Source organism: Anastrepha obliqua, chromosome 1 (genome assembly GCF_027943255.1).
Source record: "Anastrepha obliqua isolate idAnaObli1 chromosome 1, idAnaObli1_1.0, whole genome shotgun sequence".
Taxonomy (NCBI): Eukaryota; Metazoa; Arthropoda; class Insecta; order Diptera; family Tephritidae; genus Anastrepha; species Anastrepha obliqua.
In genome coordinates, this window is record NC_072892.1 from 170,124,740 (window position 1) to 170,137,220 (window position 12,481).

General features: G+C 37.1%; 1 protein-coding gene across 1 annotated transcript in view; it reads left to right on the forward strand.

The window, feature by feature from the left end:
* The window catches only part of LOC129240867 (putative mediator of RNA polymerase II transcription subunit 12), a 123,613-nt gene that overhangs the window by 92,399 nt on the left and 18,733 nt on the right, over nt 1-12,481 (forward strand). The gene's annotated exons all lie outside the window — the stretch shown is intronic.

Here is a 12,481-nt window from a genome sequence, read left to right on the forward strand (position 1 = left end):
AGTAAAAAATAAAAAAAGTATTAATGCGAAAAAAAATAATAAAAAATGTCTTAAATTTAAGCATCGTCACATAATTGGGCAGTATTTTGCGAGTTGGCATTGAGAGATTTGCCTTTATATAAAAACTTTGATAAAAGTTGTGTAATAAACAACCCCAAGCATAGACCTGCTTTCGCTTTTTTCTAATGAAAATTAAACAAAAAATTTTGGCATAACTAACATTTGGCTTTGCAGCATCCAGATTTTGTGGCTTCTGGGGTTTTTAAATAATTTCACCAAAAAAATTTTTTATGAAATTTTAGTCCTTGCAAACTTTAAAGTCCTTTACTAAATTTACCAAAATTGGAGAAAAAACCTGTTTTTCAAATTTAGTTCTTTAAAAATTAGATTGACGAGAAAACCATTTTTTGAAAATTTAGTTCTTTTAAAAATTTAATTTATGAGAAATCGGTTTTTTGTAAATTTAGTCCTTTAAAACTTTAAAGTCCTTTAAAACTTAAAAATCTTTAAAAAAAATTTATTTACGAGAAAATATTTTTTTTTTAATTTAGTCCTTTGAAACTTTTAACTGCTTTAAAATATTTAACTCAAGAGAAAACCATTTTTTGAAACTTTAAAGACCTTTAAAAAATTAATTAAGGTTTTTGAAACTTTAAGGTCCTTTGCAACTTTAAAACCTTTAAAAAAAATTTTATTTACGAGAAAAACTTTTTTTTTATTTAGTCCTTTGAAACTTTAAAGTCCTTTACAAAAATTAATTTACGAGAAAACAGTTTTTGAAAATTTAGTCCTTTAAAACTTAAAAATCCTTTAACAAATTTATTTACGAGAAAATATTTTTTTTTTAATTTAGTCCTTCGAAACTTTTAAGTGCTTAAAGTGCTTAAGTGCTTTTTTTAATTTAGACCTTTGAAAATTTAAAGGCCTTTAAAAAATTTAACTGAAGAGAAAACATTTTTTGAAACTTTAAAGAACTTTAAAAAATGAAATTAGGTCTTTGCACTTCAAGGTCCCTTAAAAATTAAAATTCTTGAGAAAACCATTTTTTTTATTTAGTTCTTTGAAACTATAAAGTGCTTTAAAAAATTTAATTCCCGAAAAAACAAATTTTTTTGAAAATTTAGTCTTTTGAAACCTTCAAGTCCTTTAAACAACTCAATTGACGAGAAAACCATTTTTTGGAAATTTATTCTTTGGAACTTTAAGTTCTTTAAAAAACTAAACTGATGAGGAAGCCATTTTTTGAAAATTGGTGTTATTTGTTTGTTATGTGAAATTTGAGTTCATCGAAAATGGGCAGATGTGACGAAAAATATTTACCGTTATTGCGCAAAAAAAATTCAACAATCAACCAATATAGTCCATTAAAGTTGTCACTGTGAAAGAAATTCAGACCAATGCGCCAACAATTATCACCGAACCTCCGAGGTATTCACTTGACATGTTAAGTTAAGTTAAGTTAAGTTAAGTTAAGTTAAGTTAAGTTAAGTTAAGTTAAGTTAAGTTAAGTTAAGTTAAGTTAAGTTAAGTTAAGTTAAGTTAAGTTAAGTTAAGTTAAGTTAAGTTAAGTTAAGTTAAGTTAAGTTAAGTTAAGTTAAGTTAAGTTAAGTTAAGTTAAGTTAAGTTAAGTTAAGTTAAGTTAAGTTAAGTTAAGTTAAGTTAAGTTAAGTTAAGTTAAGTTAAGTTAAGTTAAGTTAAGTTAAGTTAAGTTAAGTTAAGTTAAGTTAAGTTAAGTTAAGTTAAGTTAAGTTAAGTTAAGTTAAGTTAAGTTAAGTTAAGTTAAGTTAAGTTAAGTTAAGTTAAGTTAAGTTAAGTTAAGTTAAGTTAAGTTAAGTTAAGTTAAGTTAAGTTAAGTTAAGTTAAGTTAAGTTAAGTTAAGTTAAGTTAAGTTAAGTTAAGTTAAGTTAAGTTAAGTTAAGTTAAGTTAAGTTAAGTTAAGTTAAGTTAAGTTAAGTTAAGTTAAGTTAGGTTAAGTTAAGTTAAGTTAAGTTAAGTTAAGTTAAGTTAAGTTAAGTTAAGTTAAGTTAAGTTAAGTTAAGTTAAGTTAAGTTAAGTTAAGTTAAGTTAAGTTAAGTTAAGTTAAGTTAAGTTAAGTTAAGTTAAGTTAAGTTAAGTTAAGTTAAGAGTCAAGGTAACAGACCCCAAGTTATGTATTTTCAGTTTCTTGATATCTTCGATGGTGTCCTTGAACCACCAACCGGGCGCGTTGTAATCTGAGAAGGATTTTTGGGGGCGCATGCGAATGACTTGACTTCACATTGGGATCGCTACAATTTGAGGAACTTAAGAACATCTACCCCTTTGCAAATCCGCAACAGCTTCGCGTTGTATCTGATACTATAACAACCATCTTCAACCCGGATTAACCACACATTTTTCATTAGTCTCTTCTTTCGACAGTACGGAGATTTTATTCATTCTTGATTGATCATGAGTAATGACTTCCAGCCATATGTCTGTGGTCTCTGGTCTTATTATTGTTTTGTAAATACTGTATTAACAGCTGCGCGAGAGTAGTCTGGATTTCAATAGTTTCTGGTTGGCGTAGAAAACTCTGTTCGCTGTAACAAGTCGATCTTGGATGCTGTACTGAATACTATTGTCTTTTTTTTGTAGTACCCTCAGGTTATTGAAACTCTCTACTTCTTCAAAAACGTACACTCCCATAGTCACATTTTCAGGCCTCTGAGTGGTCTTATCGGCGTACCTATGGAGCCCGACAGCCTTTGCTTCTGTTTCGATGTTAGAGAAAAGTTCACCCACGTACCTGCGATTTCGATGGCTAGGCCGAAGCTGCCGAATAGTTGAGCGAATTGATTACGTAGTCCAAAGCCGAAATGAATACAGTTGTGGATAAGATGTCGCCTTAATTGGCACCATTTTGGATGGTAAACTGTTCCTAGGTTGACTGTTGTACAAGGATTTTTCCATTGGTATTGTTAAGGTGGCCTTAGGTAAGGGTTAGGTTAAATGGCTGCTCTTGCAAGGGGCTCATTTGGACAATACATTAAAATTTGTCTGTTGTGATACCATACAGAGGGAGGGGTGGGGAACGGGAAAGAGGGAGGAATAAGACAGAATCTAGAGCTTGGATTACAGAACTTGAGGATAACGACCAACGAGTGGGGATTTACGTTTGTGTTAACCGCTTCAAGCTGCTGAAGAATTACACCAGAGTTGTGATATTTAAGTCCGCAATATCTGCTGGTGTACCGAAAAAGTGAAAGCCCAGATGTTTAAACATTGGCCCGACAAGAGCTGAGCAGCTGAGAAGAAGGTGCTGAGATGATTCTACCTCGTCCTTCAGACAGCTTCTGCAGAAAGGGCTTGACGCAATGTCAAGCCTCACCGCATGGACACCTAACGGACAGTGTCCGGTGAGGATACCTACCAAATTCGATAGCTGCAGTTTTGTTAGCCTTAGAAGTTCTCTCGAGCGCCCCTGTTCTACCCGCGGCATAAGAGTGGCTTTAGTTAAGTGTAATCGTTTTTTTGCTTATGCGAGCTCCGTGAATGATTGACGCACAATTACCCTAGTATGATACCTCCAATCTGATCACCCTTTAGTACAATAAGCAACACCAGCCATTCTTTTGCTTTTTTGTTTTTCAAATAAAAATAAAAAATTCTAAAATGTTTAAGATTTTAGTTTTTTCGCTTACAGATTTCATGGCTTCTAGTGTTTTTAAATAATTTTACTCAAAATTTTACTAAATATTTTTTAAAAGCTCAATACATTTGGGTTAGTCTGATATCTATATGAAGTTAGTACAAGTTACTTCAACCATTTCTTAAAAATGTAGTCATTTGAGCTTTAAAGTACATTAAGAAATTAAATTGTTGAGAAAACTGATAATTCTTAACCGAACGTAATGTATTTTTTTATTTTTTGTTATTTTTGTTTGCCTTTAATTGACACCTTTTTGGGTGTTTGACCGAGTTGCTCCTCTAATTCGTGGCTCTGCGGCATCTTCACTGTTTTTATGTGGCGCCTTCTCATTGCCCAGGTGCGCCAGCTATTTTTTTTTTTGTTCCTTGTTCACTAGACCCGGGAGCATACAGCGTCGATAAGACTCAGTCTTGCGTTGGTTTCGTTAATCTATTTGCTTTCTGACAGGGTAGGTGATTAGCCTGCCGCTACCAGGCCTACCTGTCGTTGCTTAGGAACAACGCCTTGTTACTGCTTGGAGCGCCATCTGTGTTTCACATTTTTCTGCCAGAAGGCTCGCATAGATGATTGAGGACTTCACTAAATTTGGTGTGTCTGTGCTATTACCGTGGTTGCCCGCTTCCTCTTGCTGGCGCAACTGACGCATTGTGTAACTGTGTCTTTTTCTTCATTTTTTTGCTTGCTTTAGCAGCCACAATGCAAGTAATGCGCTGACTGTTTGTGCGGGTGTAAGGATTGGAAGGATAGGGTTGCTGGGATTGAGAAATTATTTTTTTTTATTTTTTTTTTTTAGAAACTAGGAAAGTAGGTAAGTTTGGAATAGTACGAGGGTTGTGCTTTACGTGGGATTCTAATCCACAACCTCTGGGAAGGCAGGTTAGTGCACGTACGCTATACTACCGCACCCGCTATTAGAAATAACTTTTCCTCCATATTTTAGCGTTTCTTGCACGGAGATTCGAATATACGCACTTCCGAATGGTAGTCACGCACCAATCCATTCGGCTACGGCGGAAGCAACAAATTTTTTTATTGCTTCCCTTCAGTTTGCCTATAAGCGAACACTAATTCATATATAAATTTTATTAATCATTCCATTAATTTGTTTTAATTGAATTACCTCCTTTTTTGAAGAAATACATTCCTTGTATTTTTCTTAAAATTTCTTGCTCAAATTCGTTTAATTTTCCGCCTTTTAACTGACAAATACAGCTTCCTGCGTACCTGCTATTCTATGCTTATTTATTTGTACTGTGCGCGGCGCGCGCACTTTTGCTATGCCACGCATTCGTACTTGCAGTAGCTTTCGCGCCTCCCTTCGCACCGCCACACCGCACCAGTTTATTAAGCTTTGTTTTATTTTTCTTTTCTTTCCTGGGATAATTATGTTACATAAATTACTAAAGTTTTTCCATATCGTTGCTGTTATTGTAAAAGTAATCGCTGCATCCGACACTTTCCCCGCACCGCCAATTTTACGTTGATGTTTATGTTAATGCTGATGGTGATGCTGATGCTGGTGCTGTTGCTGTTGTTAATGTTGCTTTTGCTGTTGTTGCTGTGCCGGCTGTTTTGTTGTTAGCATAATTTCTGATTGTAGTTGTTCTGTAAGTAGTTGTAGTGGTTATTATTATTACGGTTGTTGTTGTTGCTGTGACTGTTTGTTTTTGTTGTTGTCCTTCTGTATGAATGTATTGTCGTAAACTTTCCACGCATTTGTGATTTTCAATCTGTGCGCCTTCATAATCTTAAACGCTACTCCTCCAGTCATCGCAGCCGACCAAATCTCAGCTCTCCTCCAACTCACCTCTTCTCAAGTTGAGATTAAGTGAAGTTGTTCGGTTTTTATAACAACTTCCGTTGTTGATGTTGGTGTGATGTATTCTACTACTCCTCTGCTCTCATTCTTCCTTCTCGCCTCGCCGCTCCTCTTCTCTACTCACCTCTCCTGGCCGCTTCACTTCTCTCACTACGTTTCATTCTTCAACTACCTTCTGTGTAGTGGGGTTTTAGGGGGAGCCATCATCTATGGCGATCTTGTATTAGTTAACATCTCTTTTTATATTCCTTTTATCCTTTTTTGTTTGTTGTAATTCTTCTTTAGCTACGCATACATGCACACTCAAACTCACACAAACTAGCTACACTTGCTCTTGGCTCTAGTGGAATCCATCTAACGGAAAGTGGCAAGTAGTTAGCCAGTAAGCGAAAACTTTTTTATGATGTACACTAACGAGGCCAAGGGACACTTTCAACTATAATAAAGTTAAAATTGTGTAAACATTGACTGTGAAAGCATATTGTTGTAATCTTTGAAAGTATCCATTACAACAACAATAAAACAAGCAACAACAAAGGCGTGTAGAACATAATAACCAGCACTTGAGTAAGAGAAGAATAGAGTGAAACGTATAAAAGTTTTGCCTCGGTATTAGTAAAGAGTTATTTACTATGCTTACGATCGTACACATCAACATACCGGACTGCAGACTAATACAGTTGCCATATACTACATATGTACATACATATGTATATGTATGCTTAATCACTTACTTAAGTAGTTACAATAAATGCTTTGCTTTAAAGTTAGTTTGTTCATCTTCCAAATGAGGTTTAAAGAATAGCAGATTAATTTGAAAGGGTTAAAGTGTATGTAATTTTTGTTGTAAACTAACTTACTCTAAAGAGCGTAAGAAGTTTCAGCAATGAAAATAAATTTGTTTTTGTTTTATAAATAATCAATTCAAAACGGATATTCAGTATTTGATATTAAACAAAATAAATTAAAAAAATTAGAGTATTGCAAAATGAAAGCTCCTGAGGCCTCCTCCATTAGAAAGAAAAAATGCTCCAATATAGCTAAGGAGTTTTGAGCATGAAACCCTTCGGAATACACTAAGCCAGATGCTATTTGAGACACTGAACCAAATTTTTTTTTGTAATAAAATAATCAGCGGTTCAACATTTTTACCTTCAGGCATAAGGAAGGAGAACAATTTTTTTTTAATTTTTTTTTTTTGTGGCGGAGAAGTAGGGTTTAAAATGCCTTCGCACTTACAACGAACGTCGGTCGTCTCTGCGTGAGTGGTGCGCCACTAAAACTATTCCTCATCTTCCTCTCCTAGATGCTTCCTCTACCCCGAACTACGTCAGCATTTCATCGAAAACAGAGAAGATCCAAGTAGGCGTTCTGCAGCCGTCCCTCGGCAGGTAATGGCAAACTTCCGAGTGTATTTCTGCCATGAAAAGGTTCCTCATAAAAAATATCTGCCGTTCGGGTTGGGCTTTTAACTGTAGATCGTTCCATTTATCGAACAACATCAAGACGCATGCCACAAATAGGAGGAAGAGTTCGCCAAACACCCAGAAAGAGTGTACACGGCAACTATATATATATACATATATATCCTGCTATCGGCTCATCTTCTAATTAGATAGGTAAGTTAAGGTTAGCATCGCTGTCCATGTCAAGTTTTTTGGCGCGCAGGACTCGCTCTTTGTAAGTGCCAATAAGTTGCCAATTTTCTGCGCTTTCTAACATTTTTCGAAAATGTTGTCTGCTCTTAAACGACCTAGCCTGCCTTCCATCTCTCAAATTTGAAAAATGTGTGATCTGCATCGTCAATAAATGCATCCAGTGGTTTCAGATTTCCCTATTTTGCTTAGACATTTGCGAAAATTCCCATATCCAGATAGCATCTGAGTGATATAGAAGTCCACTTCTCGGAACAGGCTCTCTTATCATTTATCTATGTTTGCGATAAGTCTTGCCATCCAACTGCCTTTCATCTCTGACTCTCAGATGAAACGACAAATACAAAAGTAAAACATGTTCAAGCATTTATTTCGGCTTTTTATTGTAAAATTTTAATAATTTGCAAGGGCGTAAAAGAAGGAGGGGGAGTTCGGAAATCTCCAGGCACACTAAACTACGAATATTCGGCTCATGCGTGAAGTCCGTATTGTTGTAAGGAAGCGAAACATGACTGGTCTCTAACAACATCATATAGAGACTACAATCCTTCACGACCAAATGCCTCCGCATCATGTGCAGAATATTCTGGCCGAACACCATCAGAGTCTTGTCGAGGCCCTATGCTCTCGAGAGGGAGGAAAAAAAGGAGAAATATGGGACAAAACTAATATTAATTTAAGTCTTGAGAAAGTAATATAAATTAATATTGTTTATTGTAACTGATACCAGTCGTTGAGTCATCGAATTTACAAGGGACTGAAGGACACTAAGGCCGATTTTTGCCCATTTCTCTTTAATAACATTTTTAAGGTGAAGCAGGCTACTCAACTGACAACTACAGTGGTTCTTCATTGGATTTAGGTCTGGACTAACTGCGGGTCACTTCAGCACGAGAATATTTTTCGATGCGAAAAACTCCTTTCTATATTTAGCAGTCAGTAATTGGAACATGTTGATTCGTCTACGACTCAGCGTGGAATTTTACTGAAAACGCCATTTTGGGAGCCACGATCAGCACTACTGAGGCAGCTAAACAATTTTTGTGGTCGAAAATTCAAGATTGTATTTGGACAGACTTTAGCTTTAGCACCTATGCCACAATCCAACTTTTGCGCTCCATGTTCGGCAATCGTGTTATCAGCCGTTACAGCGATATGAATTAGCTACCTCGGAGCTGCGATTTTATGCCGATAGATTTTTTTGCCATGCCGCTAAGGCCTTGGAAAACTGGGTGAGTAGGAGGCGCTACTGTGAAAGCGTGCAGCAAGTGAATGGAAATAAATCATTAAATCAAACTATAGCAGATAGATAGCAGTTCTTACATGCCAGTGAAAGCTGTCGATACTATCGACTGAGTTTTAGCAGCTCCTACCAGAAAAGACGTGTTCGCCCTTAAATATAGCTAGGTTGCTATTAGAACTCTGAACACATTCCCAACTTGTACTGGACTGCCTCCAATTTTTGCCACTGATGAGGAACAAACACAAGAGGCTTCAACTAATTTCGACCTCAGGTCATAGGGACATAGAGATTTACATATGGATTTACAAGATAAGATGTGACCAACCCGATCATTATTGGAAAACTAGGTAGTAGTGTCCCATATATCATTGAACATTTCCTTTCTTGGAAGCATAAATTTCGATTTAAATATGTCTAAATTTCAGAAACCAATCGCTTTGCTACATAAATAAGGATTTAAATAAAGACACATTTTTATATTTTGTTTTCTATTGACCGAAACAATAATATTTTTGGATCTCAAAAGGCTAAAGCCAAATAGGTGAAGTGCAGGTTTAAAGTGTGATTTGATGGATTTCGCATTAAACGTGGCATCGGAAACATCACTAAGAGTCTACTCTGTACATTCCCACTACAGTCGGTTCTATGTAACCGGAACGACCCGGATTTATACCCGGTCAAGAACGATCACTTCAGCAGCGCTCTCCGTATATGTATGGGGAATGTTTATGCTGCTACAACAACAACAACAGGTCTACTCTGTAGAAAGGAAGGATACATCCGTCGATTTTCGTTAGAGCTCAAATTGAGTATTGCCTAAAACGCCCTCGAAATTATTATAAGCGCATCAGATATTGGCACAATTAGACTATTCACTCATTTATTTTGTACTTTAAAATATTTTCTATAAAAATATAGTTCATTTTATAACAAAAACCATAATTGTCTCAACCTTAAGTAGAAGATGCAATCCTTTTCAGAACGGCTTCTTGCATCGACTCTCTCTTCGAAGAAGCCCCGTAGTTTCGCGGCTGAGCAAACATGCAGGAGAGGAAGACGAGGCATTGTTTTTAGTGACACTCCACTTGACACAGCAAGCAGTCGCTGTAAGTGTGACGGAGTTTTAAGCTCTACCTCATCGCCACAAAAAAAAAAAAAACAATACAAAGGAAAAAAAATTGTCTCAAACTTTGCACAAGATTTGTACAAATTTGACAAATTTTCATAAAAATTTCAAAATGTTCAATAAGATTTGCTTCGAAGAAAATTGAGGTCTTCAAAGACAATTAAGTTAAAGTACAATAAAATGCAAATTTGAAGTCGCTAAAAATTTTCGTTTATTTTTGATAATTTTTTCCCCTGACGATGGTGCGCATTTTCACATTTTTCCATATAACAAAAAAAAAGCGCACATTCGTTCCAAGTGCGCATTATCTCCATTTCGTGAATTATGATTCAGACGTATTTAAGATATGAGATTGTCATTTCTGCCCTTTTACAAGGCTGCTCTTCCAAGCACATGAAATTTACTCCAATGATGGAAAATTATTGAAGAAAATCTGTAAGTGTTTGACTAATTAAGCAAACTGATTAAATTTGTTTGTTTTTGAGTGAAGAATTTTCTCATTAACAATGTAATTAAATTGACCTTGATGTGGTCAGTTCAAAATGTATAGGCGCAGTCTGAGGAATATACCAAACACTTAACTGTAATTTCAGATAATAATGAATTTCTATAAAGAACAGCACGACGATGACGCCTGTCACTCTAATTAAATTAGGTCATACCGCAACTGGTCTATTTCTTGAAAGCTGTACATGAGTGTCTATTTATATATGGCTGTAAATACCCTGCAGGAAAATGCGCTAGTAGCGAACTGGTGTACTTCTAGAGAATTTGGAGACATGAATTGTTCATGTTCCTTCCTTTCCAACAAAGCTACAATTTGTATGGAGCGATGCCTTAGGAGGAGTTAACCGTCTTGAGGTTTTTAAACTTAATAATTGAGGCAAACTACGTTCTCGACTTCTTTTTCTATAGCTTCGAACCAGTATAAAATGGGGGACGTTTTATCCATGAGAAGCAAAATTAGAAATAAGTTAACTCTGCAACACGAACCAACGATTTACTCCTGCTGTAGTAATCCTACTACGCCATGCAGCTGTCCAAAGATCTCAAATATCTTGCAGTAATCCTCGATAGTAAACCCTTTTGGAAGTCACACGTTGAAACAAAAACATCCAAAAACGTGTGGTCTATCTCCAACCAAAGTCCTGTGGGTCTACATGGCTATGATAAGACCTATTATTACCTATGCATCAGTGGTCCGGATGAGTAGACTCTCTCTCGTGGGAGTCTGGAGGACCTTATCGAGATTACAACTCATTGTGGCCATCTGTTGCACCGGAACATTTCCGGCCACTTCAGGCCCGGCATTAGATGCTGTGGTTAGTCTACCACCACTTAATGTTTTCATCCAAGGAGCGGCGCTGAAGGCCGTCCATCTGCAGGCTGAAACGTAATGGGAATTGGTACGGTCCTGCCCCGCATTGGACAACAGAGTAGGCATTCTAACGATCCTCGTCATGCCCCTTGACTACATGCCATCCAGAGTCGTGCTTAACAAGAGATACAGTGTAGTGCTGCCAGAGGCTCAACTGCGGTCAACCTCAGGAAATGACCCCCGCAAACACTGTTTTCGCATTTTCACGGATGGCTCCCAGACCGCGCACGGTGCCGGCTTTGGTATATACGTGGAATCAAGCGGGACAAAACTACACTTCGCCTTGGAATGCACGTATCTGTGTTTCAAGAAGCGTTGAACTTTGTTGTGGAGAACAGATGTAGAGGCAGATCTACATGTTTCTGTAGCGACAGCCAAGCTGCGCTCATGGCCTTAGACATCCCTTCAATTACTTCAAGGGTAGTCGAGTATTGTAAATCCAGGTTAAAATATGTCGGCAGGCATAATATCCTGATGTTAACATAGGTCCCGGGACACGTGGGTATCGCGGGTAACGAGATCTCTGACTCTTTAGCCAGAATGAAGCGAACTTCCTTGGGCTGCAGCCCGTTCTGGCACTCCCTTCTGCAGCAATCAAAGCCACGGTGAGCAAACGAGTTACTTCAATCCACAAGCGAGTGTAGCAGACTGAGAGAGGCAGCAGATGAATAAAATGGATGATGTTACCTGTCTTGTCCGACCGACTGTAGCAGATCCTCCTGTCATTAAGCAGAAGGGATTGTTGGCAGCTAATTGGACTGATAACAGGCCACTTTCTATGGGCTAAGTAAACGGAAAAGGTGGACATCACAGACAGTGCACTCTGTCCAGCATGTTGGGAGGAGGATAAGACGGCGGACCACTTTCTGTGAGTCTGCCCCGCCTTCGCTGGAGTCAGGCTGGAGGTCTTTGGAGCAACGCCATGCAAATAATGCAAGAGAAGGGCGCTTACACATCGGAACTGTTTCCAGACCTCAAGCAAATTATAGCCAAAGTAAGCATTCAGGAGTAGTGATCAACACTAGAACAAGCTTGGCTTGTCTATTAGCCAAAATATGGTAAAAAATCATAAAATTAGTTTTGAAACTCTAAAAAACCAAAAACCACCCAACTCATTGGAGTACTAAAATTTTAAAATATTTGTTAAAAAAAATCGTCCATATTTTCCTATTATCTTTAAGAATTTGGTTAAAAAAATAATCACTAAAAAAAATGCTGTTCATATGTCTTTACGTTATGTGCCAAATCCCACTAAGTCCGGAGTTACATACAGCGACATCTGGAAGGGAGACACTGGAAACTTTCTTTTGATGCTTCATGGGCGGGCACACGGGCACACGGGCAACAATGTTTTCGGCAACATTCAGCTTTTGACAATTACTTCTTTAAGTCTGACGATACAAAAAACAAGAACAAAGCTTTAGCCAGTCCGTCCTTCTTTCACGAACGAAATGTTTCCCTTCCGAAAATCTTTCTTAAATCCCGAAAACTTCGAGATTATTTGGCTTTTTATTTATGTAAGACATTAGTTTTGCGCGCTGTTGTGAAAAGTAAGCCACTTCATTGTTTACCTTAACCTTCCGTTGGACA